General features: G+C 30.7%; 1 protein-coding gene across 1 annotated transcript in view; it reads left to right on the top strand.

Moving 5' to 3' along the window:
* The first annotated feature begins 251 nt into the window (after nucleotides 1-251).
* Nucleotides 252-12,521, top strand: part of LOC143056074 (G-protein coupled receptor dmsr-1-like) — a 47,969-nt gene continuing 35,699 nt past the window's right edge. Inside the window, exons 1-2 of the mRNA XM_076229153.1 lie at nucleotides 252-598; nucleotides 7,144-7,286. The gene's annotated coding sequence lies outside the window, so the exon portion shown is untranslated. The remainder of the gene's footprint in view (nucleotides 599-7,143; nucleotides 7,287-12,521) is intronic.

Below are 12,521 nucleotides of genomic sequence, written 5' to 3'. Positions count from 1 at the left end.
GAATAAGTAAAACCAATGTATCTTTAAACATGGTCACAGGATTGTCGATATCAGGATAATTTGAATATATAAAATGTGCTATTAGACCATTATTGTTATCAAGTACTAATCGTGAGCTGAATACCTTTGCTTACATGAGAGATATATAATAGTTGTAAAGCAATTTGAAGCAACAAATTTACATACTTAATGCATCAATAATTCATATCTTGTAATGTAATAGTTATCATAGACAAATTATACGTGTCTATACCGCATAATTGTTGTGAACGTTATAGTATACGGTAATTGAGGAAAATGTTTATGGTGAAAAATCTTGATCTGTAAATCAAAAATTATTTCCCCAAAGGATATTGGACATGTTATTGTCGGAAACGGTACAACGCTTTATTTTTATTATAAAAGGGCGTAACATGACACAACAATGTACTATAATTGCTGTGAAAACAAATCGAATTCAACTAAAATGTAACAAAATCGTTATGTTACAAAACAATAATTAGACAGTACTGAACGTATGCCTTTATATTTCGCAGAAAATAAATGGATTGACAAAATTTACAAATTATTTGTCTTTTGCATTAACTTAACGTCTAAGGTAAGATCATTTTGTTATATTTTCTCTTTTTTTTCTTTCATGTTGTTGATTATTTTTAAGTTTTCTTATCTCTAACACCAATAATTTTCTGATTTACGTATCAATTTGTAGTTTTTTATAGCAAGTGCGATTTCAAATAGTATTACTTGCACAATACGAATAATAAATAATAGTAAAGTTAATCATCATTATAAAATCTCCATATAAATACCTCATTCGATAATATATTTTATGCAGAAATTGTTTGTTTTTTTTTTACATTTTTGTAAATTCTTCTATTATACAATTTCGAAATATTTTGAAATTAGGAAAGTACTTTTTAATGCGTATAGATCGACTTTCTTTTGCTTAGTTTACTTTTAGTCATGTTATCAGCTCTTGTACGTTAGTATAAGATTTTGAACTTTCAAATATTTTTAATTCGAGCATTACTGACGATACTTTTCATGTAATTGTATCTGGTGAATTTAAACTCGTATTGCGCATGTTAGTCATATAAGTCATCTGTGTATTGATTTATAAATTGCGTGATTTCTATATTAGACCTTTTTTTACCTTTTTTCTTCCTTCAGTTAAAAACCAATAACAGACGCGAAAATAGCGAACGCATTGACATTTTGTATTACATGTATCTAAATAATATTTCTTTTTTCTCATTATCAAAACATTGCAAAATGAATTAAAAGTGTTGTAGATAGTTACAAATATATAACTATCAATCTCATACAGTCAAAATGATCGTTACAAATACATTATGCCCGCATTCAGTTGAGTAAAAACAAGTAAGGTTACCGAATGCTTTGCGAAAGTATTCTGAAAAAAAAACCATTGTAATACACAGCTCTGTTATGCATTACTTTTAATATGACTTCCATTAATTTTAAATAAATGATATTTTTATGTCAAGCTGTCATCAAAATTTTTGTCGAAATTTAATATATAGTAAGCGGACATATCATGTAAAGAGAATCGTCAAGTATATAGATAATGTTATCTCATTTCTAATACATCATCAGAACTCGGAAAGTCCATAATCTCATGGCAAAATCAAATGACAAAACATATCAAACGAATGGACAATAACTGTCATATTCCTTACTTGGTACAGGCTTTTTCAAATGTAGAAAATCGTGGATTGCACCTGGTTTAATAGCGCTAAACCTCTCACTTTTACGACAGTATTTTCAAATTCCCTTATATTTACAACGATGCGTGAACAAAACAATACTACGCTTGATTGCAGGTACTTACACCGGAGATTAAACTTGTGATGCTTTAATTATTTTCAATATATTTTTTTATTAATATAGTGATATGTTTTGTAGCTCCCACTTGCGATTAAACAAAACAGAACAATATTCCTCAGCGTTTATCGGGGACAGTTATATACATAGATATCAATAATGTCATACCTAATCGGTTTCCACAGATTACTACTGTTTGCGTTATTAATAAAATAATAACTAAATGTTTACTTAGGTAATGACACAATGCGTACAAGATCAGTACAAATCAATAATTCCTTTGTTTACATTTGAACTACAAGATTGCAATTAACTTGTGTCATAAATCCAACACATTTATATATATTGACATTGAGTAATTATTTTATAGCTTCGATTCTTAAAAATGTAGGATTTAATTGATATAAATTTTCAGTAAACAAATCGTGAGGCAGATAAAAACAAAGAAACATCAATTAAACGAAGGCAGGTGTACAAACGTGTAAATTAAAACCTAGAATTATAAATTGTGCAAATAGAATTAATTAATGACTCTAATGTGTGATACACGCATCGGCTATCAGTGTTATTAGATACGACATCGTCTGAAACGTTTTTTTTAAATAATTTGAACGTGTCACTGGAATTTTTATCTCCCTAGTCAAGAATTACAAAACAATAAACAAATTGCGAGCTCCATTAGGAAAGCACCTGTGTTTGTTCCAGTGCTTCAGATTCCTATACTGATCAACTGGATAGAGGTCTACACGGACGACATTTAAACAAACGTTTTTAAGTTGAAATCTTATTTTCGGAATTTTATAGACAAAATGACTTGATATCACTGTTGTGAAGAATCTGTTTTACAGAACACTTGTATATGTTCTCTCTGTGGTACACATGTAACCACCAACTCTTCGTTCATTCCTCATATTAACACCAATGTGTTCGACTCATAACAGTTAGTTGACTTTTCATGAGAAATACGACGGGTATCATTAGTTTTATAACTTGTTCTTCGAAAGCCCATGAAAATGTATTTCTGGTTTGTGGGTTTTGTGTTGGTCAAGGTGATTTTTTATATGACGTTTTTTCACATTTACAACGGCTTGTTATAGACCATAGGTATTTACCAAATTTTTGCCTGTTTATTATATATTTATTTAGAATTATAATGATAGTTTTAACCTGCGCTCTAAATCATTGTGTACAATTTCATTAGCACGATACAAACAGTTCTTAATCGCTTCTATTATACGAACGTGTTGCGAAGTTGCGTAACGCTATGATTTTGAAAACTCCAGATATCAATCACTATTTATATTAATTGAAAGAATAAGGCCACCAATGTATCATTAACAATAATGGCAAAGGATATGACAAGAAAGAAAGAACAATATAGTTACAAAATGCTGACATCATCAAGAAGCGTAAAGAAAATTCTAATAAGGCAGATTTTAATAAGAATTGTACAAGGGAATATATAATCAGATTTCAACTAGATATTGACAATGAGTGTCGTTTGAGAACTCAAACTAACGCCAAATTATTTGTTTTCATTGTGAAAGTGTCTCATCTGTTAAACATCATTCTAGCAGTAGATAGGGTCTACAACTCTCACATATTTTAAGGCTTTTCTATCATTATTTCGTAGATATAGGTACGTAATCACGTAATCACTTGAATTTTTCTCAATTGCTATATCACTAAATGCTTTTTATAATAGAACGCCTTTGTAAAATATAACACAATGATGCACTCCAACAGTGGAACAGAAATCTGTAACATATTGTGTGGATCGGGTTTGTCTTATTTTCCTTCTCATTTAATCCATGATATTGTTGGGTTTTTTTTCGAATTCATGTTTACATTGACCTTGTGGAATCATTTTCATTTTCATTTTGTCCCCCAATAGAATTGCGTAAGTACGAAGTTTCATCATGTTGGAAAAAACTCCACTTGAAGTACAGGTGCAAGTTGTCTTGTAGTAATCCAATTATATTATTACATGAATAACAAAATGATAAGTGTTTCATGCGAAGAAATTGCATTTACAAAGTGTTTCATGCGAAGAAATTGCGTAAATTACAAAATGTCCCAAGCTGATAACATTGGTTTTGATTGATGATAATGAAATGCAAATAGCAAGAACATAATGAATTGTCATTTTTTTTTTTATTATTGGAAAATAGGTTGTCATGTAGCGGAAAATACATTAATTCGTTATGTAATGCGTATTATGGTGAATTGTATCCTATTTTAGGCAGAGAGAAAGATAAATGCAGCACAAATACAATGTTCGTCCTGATAAAAACAGTTATTTTAAGTTCGTGTTGCTAGTTTTAGTCATCCTTTAAACAATCGAATGTCAACATTACTATAGTTTAAACATATTTTATTATAGTGGATTGGGAAACAAGTTTTGCAACTTATATTTATCCCTTTCCACTTTGCGGGTGCGAGTGCTGCTCTTTTTTCGAAATCTACAAGGATGTCTTTAACGTGCAAGAGATATGGCTATCTCTTAACACGGGTCAGCCATTTATCGTCCCCTTCCGACGGACTATCATCGTCTCCTCAAGACCATACTCGCAAATGGTGTCAAGGGAGCGCCGAAAATTCAGTCCCTGAAATTTTCATCCCAGACGGGAATTCGAATCGAACCAGGAACCTTTGTGTTAGTAGTCCGATGCACTAACCACTACACCACTGCGGCTCTGCATTACTGCAAACAACATTCGTGATATTCAAATTTCTGATAAAAAGTATTAGTCAAGATTTGTTTTACATTAGTTTACCGATGCAACAAAGGTGATACAATATAATTACTCTCTGGTTACTCTCCAGAAGCACCTGAGCCATTGCAAAGGGGTTCACATCGTGTTGCTCATGACTCAGTTTTAAGTGTTCTTCGTTGTGCGTTTTACTTTTTGAATGTCTGTGTGGTGTTTACCGGGAACAGTCTTGTCGATCATTTCTAAGAAAAAGTGTTCATTTGTTTTCAAAATTGGTCAGGTGTTCGAGTGAGAACATTTGGTTTCCTGGTAGTTAATTGATTTGGTGATGTTTTAGTGTTAAATGAGAGTAAATTATCAATCCGCTCATTTGTAATGCCTTATCACTTAATGATAAACACCTTATATAATATATTAAAAGCTTTTCTATTCATATTGTGCTTGTGTAATTTATTGATGGATCATCCAATCAATCAATCTCGGGAATTTAACATTAGTGTTTTTTTTTATAGTTTCCAAATTTATCAACGGAAAAGTTAAGTAAATAAATTTGAGAATAGAAATGTGGAATATGTCTAAGAGACAACAACACGACCAAAGAACAGAAACCGCCGAGGGCCACCATAGGTCTGTAAACTGTAAGATGATCTTGTTTTTTTCTTCTTTGAACCTGTTTTTTTATAATGACATTATACATGTTATATAAGCACTTAAAAAAGTCTTCTCTATCGATGCACTCACTTTTTTATGTCAAGCCATTGCTTCCTTGAATGTATATCTTTCCAGAGTCCATGTTTATCATAAGTATATAATTTAAAAACTATATATAATTGGTATTTACATGATTTAGTAGCAACACTATTTTGTTCGAAAAACGTTCAGAACAATTCTGATTCTATTAGTATCGTTCTTTTATCTTTACTGATACAATTGCTCCGATCTACATTCCATGCTTATGTTGGTCTAGTCATAACGATACAGCATATGTATGTTCTACCAATAGTTTCAGTTGGATTATCTTCGTCACTTTTTTATGTAATATTTCTATGTTTGTTCAACATGCGACAGATTTAGAGATTATCACCATCTTTTTTAAACACATTGTTTTCTGATTTGCTCACGACAGATTTCCCAGGTTAATGATTTTAAAATATACTGTTGCCATTGATTCGCCATAAATTCCATGCTTAAGCTAATGGCATATGCATTTTGTCTCCAATAATCTTTTCTAATCTTGCCATCTTATTCCAACAATTCTTTTCGACATGAAATGATTAATTGCAATAATTGTAAACTGTTGGATCCAAATATGAATTAGATATAATTTTCTGATATACTATGTAGAAACTTTGATTTCATGCTTATTATGGTATCTAAATTTATAGCACATTATTACTTTCCTGACGATACACTTTTATGTGTTTTTCACATTTCTGAGTACATCCAATGGTTTCAGTATTTCGAGATTGTGTTTTTAGAATTACAATTAAGTCACTTTGTTCGCAAGCAGCATATGATATTTTTTCTTAAATTAAGTAATATACAGTTAAGTTTATTTTTTTCTATGCTTTAACTAATATTACAATTTACTCAGGCAAAAATGAGTAAATGGCCGTTATGGTTTTAATGTACTTAAAAGTTTCCTAACTTGATGTTTTTTCATCATGTGTTTGTGTAGCAAATGGCATTTCTGGATTTACTTTCAGCTGGAACACTCACAATTTTTTTCCCTCATTTTTATAAGACCTTAACATATAGAGACTTTCAAGACTGAACACCTAACATTTGCCAAATACATAGAAGGTAAAATATGACTGAGTTGGAACCTTATTCAATCCTCATTTAATTTATCAACTCATAATATGTGTTTTATTTTATCAGATTATATACATATAATATGTAATTCCGGGGATACTTCATATGCACACATTTTATTTCTGGAAAGCTGAAAATATATTTATCTGTTTAAATAAAACAACATGGCTTACTGAAAGCTGGATTCTTGAGATATTAACCGTTGGAAACTAAAAATCAATTAATTTTAGATTTTCAAAAATAGTTTCGCTTGATAATGATGTATTCAAATAATAGTCTTGATTACAAAACCTCCAAACTGATAAAAACTATGTAATACTTTTAAATTGCAAAGTATTATGTTGACATTCCCTATGCTGATTGATGTACAAATTTACAAATATATCTGAATTTAAAAACAATTATGCGTATAACAAGATAAGTCATTGGACTTGAAAATCGATCACTGTATTGTAATTGGTTTAGATGCTGGTAATATATAACAGACTTTGTAATCGTTTCATTAAATATTGTGGGTTTGCTAATATAATTATTTGCATACAAATATATGTGGATCGCTATAAATGATGCTAACTATATTGTGCACGATGTGAGAACAAAAAAGGCATGCTATTTTATTTTGTATGTTCATATTAACTTTGTTTTTCCTGTCATTTATAAAGAAATATGCATTGAAATTAAAAAACACGTCGTTCGGAATGTGAAGTTTACAACTTAAATGATGATCATGATTTTGGAATAAACAAAATTCATTTTCATTCTCTTTCCACAGAAACGTGTTTACAGTTAAAGGCATTCAGCAGTAGAACAGAAACCTCTTACACAAATTGATGATCATGACATATCGATGTATTCATTAAGGTTCACATTTCCTAAGTGGAAGATGTACTGACATGTGAATTTCAAAAGTTGCAGGTAAGAAAGTGATTACTTTAAGTTTTTAAATTGATATTACAACTCCAAATAATTGAAAACATTTTGACAATTCATTTACTAATTGAAACCAGGAAAACGAATGGTTTTAGTGTCATGCATTTCTTGTTGTAAAAAAACTATTGCGATATTGCTTAGATAGTTACACCGCCATATATATTTGATAGTGAGGTAAGATTTTAAAATAGCTTTCTTGGCTTATTTTTTTTTTTTTTTTTTGTTAACGAAAGGTTCCTTTTCTTCTTGTATGAAATATAGTAAATATACTGAACAACTTCTATAAATCAATAACCATGCATTCGTATTCATTTTTTCATTTATAAGTGTATATATACAAAGAATATGTGGTATGATTGGTAATGAAACAACTCTCCATAAGAGACCAAATGACGCACAAAGACACCAACTATATGGCCCAAAGTCCAAAACAGATCCAACCGATTCATTAAACAACTGATTGGTGTAAAACGGTATTTTTCAGTTTTAAACATTTCAAGTTAAAAATGTTATGGTAGTTTTTTTTTCTGAAGTTGTATGAAGTCGTAACTTTTCAAGGACTGCAGTACACATCACTGTGGATATATCATTATTCGTTGATTACTAATTTTCGTTGATTCTGTTGGTACATGTGAACCACGAAATGAATCTTAAACGAATTATGATTTTTTGTTTGTCTACAGAAATTGGCAAAAACCACGAATTGAAATTTCCGGGAAAAATAAGATGTCCTCAATCCATGAAAACTGATAGCCACGAAAATAAATGAATTCACCGTATTACGATTAGATTTAATCAAATTTCGTTACAAATAATAAAGTATATGTAAAATTAATAACCATGAAGACTTTTGCCGGTATGGTAGTTTCCAGAATTAACCTCTTCTCATTGTAATCGTTATGTCCACTAATAGATAGTCTTTAGTTGGGCCACTTTTAATAATGTGTTTTGAAATAAAAATGAAATTTTTCATATGCGCGTATATGTCATTCTTGGGGTTCGTGTTGATTATCTTTAGTTTTCTATGTTGTGTCATGTGTACTATTGTTTGTCTGTTTGTCTTTTTCATCTTTAGCCTTGGCGTTGTCAGTTTATTTTAAGTTTAGATTTATGAGTTTGACTGTCCCTTTGGTATCTTTCGTCCCTCTTTTGTTAGAATAATAAATGTGCTACTCGCCAAACATGTCCCCCCCTTACCCAATCACCTTTAAGTTTGAGGTTTTTCTTTTTATAGTATAATCACAAAAAGGTTAAATGTTATTCTATGTGACATCTGTAAGTTCAAAGAATCAAGTTCTTATATAATGTATCTGCTGTTCTGCACTTTCTTGTTGCTGTAGATTTTTTCTCTCTCGAGAATTTGATTTTCAGCAATATTCTAATGCCAAAATTTAAACATGATAAAGGTAGTACTTTAACTCATAATTATAAATGTAATAGATTTAAGTGTCCGAAAAATATCTCTTTTATTAGCGTATAAACTTCCAGTCTCAAGTCACTTTTCGGATTAGTTGGTCCTTGATGCGGACTTTTTACTTTACTTTGCCTTTTAACTTTTTTTTCACTACACCACTTATCAGTCTATTGTAAACAAAATGGCAGTATGACATACAAAAGTATAAACGTGGTTTATTTGAAGAGGTTTTTTTTTTCTTTCAAATTATTTTCTCGTTTCTTGTTTTTTTATTTTATATAGACTAGACCGTCGGTTTTCCCGTTTGAATGGTTTTACACTCGTAATTTTGGAGCCCTTTATAGCTTGTTGTTCGGTGTGAGCCAAGGCTTCGTGTTAAAGGCCGTACATTGACCTATAATAGTTTACTTTTTTTTCCTTTTTTTTAAATTGTTTTTTGGATGGATATTTGTCTCATTGGCACTTACACCACATCTTCCTATATCTATTTGACTCATGATCCTATAGTACTGTTATAAATCGTTGTTTGATTGACAATGAGACCGAAAAATAAATGTATATAATTACAAGTCGTCGTAGGTCCTTCAATAATACGAAGACCAATAATGCAATTTCGGATTTAAAGGTCACAGAATAACAAAATGTTAAACATTTTCCGAAGAAAGCTTACGATCTGATATATACTATAATAATAACGGAAAATATTTTGACAGTGTCCTTAAAAAAAACACCCACTGGATTATACGTGCTATAATTTGGATACTGATTGCTCATATTATCTGCGTTGCATTTTCTGCGATATCATATTTTGTGTTTCTTTTTGAGTGTAGATTTATAAAACTGCCATGTCTGAATGTAGCTTTATCGAGGGATAAATATCGAACGTCGTGTTTGATGTACAATAAATTGACATGCACATCTAATTCCAAATGCTTCTTAACATTTAATATATCATCTCCTTAATAAATGTGTAACAATACATTGTAGTATAGATTATTTAACTTGAATACAAACGTAGAAAACAATATGACAGTTTTGATTTACCTCACTTTCCACCTACGAAACGAAAGTCATCAAAATGCGACAAGATAGAGTCACGAAATTCTTTTGATATAAAAAGATGTCTTTCCTTCACCATAAACTATGTAATAAATCAGACGTTGCTGTTTAATTTCCTGTCTTATCTCGTAGACTTGGTCAGATAATTACAAATCTCGCAGTAAATCGTGATCTATATTTCTATTTCCCAATAGGACAGTATCATAAAGTATCTACAGGAAATCTTTGCAGTAATGCAAACAAAATGAAGTGTGTATATATAGTAAACTCATGCAGATAGTGTTTAATCATTTTGTTTAAAGCTGTTAATTAAATCTAGTTTGGCATGACACATGATGCTACTGGTATTCCTTCGAAATAATTATAAAACTAAAAATAAGAATTAAAAATTTAAGTTAGATATAGATTAATTATAATTATAAATTGAGGAGGTTTCGACTGACCTGTTTAGAAAACATTGAATTAGTGATATAAACATATGATACCAAAAAGGGCAAATAACAAGTGCTGCATGATAAAACTGCATCAGGCTATGATACTCATAATAAACGTTCGAGCAGTTTCTTCTTATTTTTGTAAAGCACATAAGAACTAATCTGGTACTTAGTGGAGTTTGTATTGTTCAGGCTTTTGTCTTAAATGTTTTGTTTTTGCAATCAATTGTCTGTCATTTTTGTCTTTTGTTTTAAATTTTGCAATGTCTTTGTTAACATTTCCATAAAACACGGAGGTTTATCTAACCAAAAAACCAGGTTCAACACACAAGTTTTTTTCTTAATATGTCCTGGACTACATCTGGAATATGACAGTTGTTATCTAATAGTTTGTTTCTATGTATGCTGCTTTGTTGTTTGTTTTTGTTGTACTTCAATGTTTATTTGTTTCGTTGTTTTCCTCTAAGAATTGATGTGTTTTCCTTGGTTTTAGTTGAAAGCCCGGATTTGTTGTCTCGCCATCGATTTATGACTTTTTAACAGCGGTATGCTTATGTTGTCTTTATTTAGTATATATTTGGCTTATACGTTTGAATATGCCTTTGAATAGTTGAACTTATCACAAATTATACTGTATCACAACCAATTTACAAGTGTGCCTGAACCGACTGTTTTTAAAAGAGCTTTTTTGTTGACATAGATTAAGTTGCGTGTTAAGGGCCTTCAATAGGTCAAAAATAAAATAACGACTGTCTCTCTCTCTCTCTCTCTCTCTCTCTCTCTCTGCGTAAAATTTTATTCTCTTTTGCGAACTTCTATGAATGTTATTTGATTTTTTGAGATACGAATAACTTATCGTCGATTTATTACACATACATATGGAGTCTTTTTTTTTCAACAGACAAATAATTTATATTTGCCCCGCAGAGTGCTTTAAATCAAATCAATTCACTACAAAAATCTTGGATAACCTTCAATGGCATTTCCGATTTAATCTCTATTACAAACTTAACAAGAGGACAAGTAAAATCCGACCATCAAGTCATTTCCGGAGGGTCTGTAATTAGATATGAAATGCAATGAATAAAAAGATTTGCTTGATCGAAGATTGGTTTTTTAGTGTTGTGATATCCTGAAGGTAGCCAAGCATATTCTAAATGGAGTTCACTACTCAGATTCCAAATAATAAGCATTTCAAAACACTAGTATTTATTGATAGGTGATTAATAAAGGAATCTAAAGAGAGAAAAAAATATATCTATATATGTCATGTTAGCCATTTAAATTTTGGCGGGGAAATGCTCTCTCTTGATTTTTCATAGCTTTATCATTGATAAATTTAAATTTTCAAAAGCTATTGAAAAATAATTGAAATTTATAAGACTTTTACAGATAGCTTATCATAAGACATGTAAAAGATTTATAAAAAGCAAAATGGGGGTCAATGGGAATTTTTTGTTAAGGCATTCAAATGGATTAAACCTGAGGATTCCGAAAATCTAACAAAAATTCCCAAACATGATAAGCGAACATCCTTAATCACTCTTACACACCTAGCAAGAGGACAAATAAATGCCGAACATCAAGTCATTTCCGGAGGCATTGCAATTAGATACGAAATGCAACGAATAAACAGATTTGCTTGATCAAAGATTGTTTTTTTTTCAGTGTTGTGATATCCCGAAGGTCACCATATTTTACTGAAATAAATCTTGATATTGGAATAAACATTAGTTTTAGCCGTGTATACTCTTAATCTCTGCTACAAACTTAACACGAGGACAAGTAAATTCCGATCATCAAGTCATTCCCGAAGGATATGTAATTAGATACGAACTAATACAAAACTTTTTCATTGGCAAACATACCACATATTCTTTTTTTATATATATATAGAATGATTACGTTTTGCTTGATCAAATATTCTTTTCTTTGGTGTAGTGATATCCTACATAGATATAGGAAGATGTGGTGTGAGTGCCAATGTGAAAGTATGTATAAGTTCGTCACTATATTTTTATTACACAAATTTTGATATTTTGACACTTGTTTTAACCGAGTGTAATGTTTTGGGAAATTCTTTATGCAGTTCCACTTTATTGCTTCTTTTTGAGTTGTTAAAAAATCTAAACGGTTTATTTCTGGATACTCATTTGAAACTTGAATTATTTGTGTTTACTCTTTGTTAGATTAGTGTCAATCGGCAATCCTCGGGTGACTCCGCTTTTCTCGTTAGATGAGGTACGGAATCGGCCGAGTTGTGACGATTGAGATAAGTGTATTTGATTACAGAATAGGACTGTATTCAAAGGC

This window comes from Mytilus galloprovincialis, chromosome 13 (genome assembly GCF_965363235.1).
Source record: "Mytilus galloprovincialis chromosome 13, xbMytGall1.hap1.1, whole genome shotgun sequence".
NCBI lineage: Eukaryota > Metazoa > Mollusca > Bivalvia > Mytilida > Mytilidae > Mytilus > Mytilus galloprovincialis.
The sequence above is the reverse complement of the archived record's forward strand: the minus strand, read 5'-3'. Positions and strand labels throughout refer to the sequence as shown.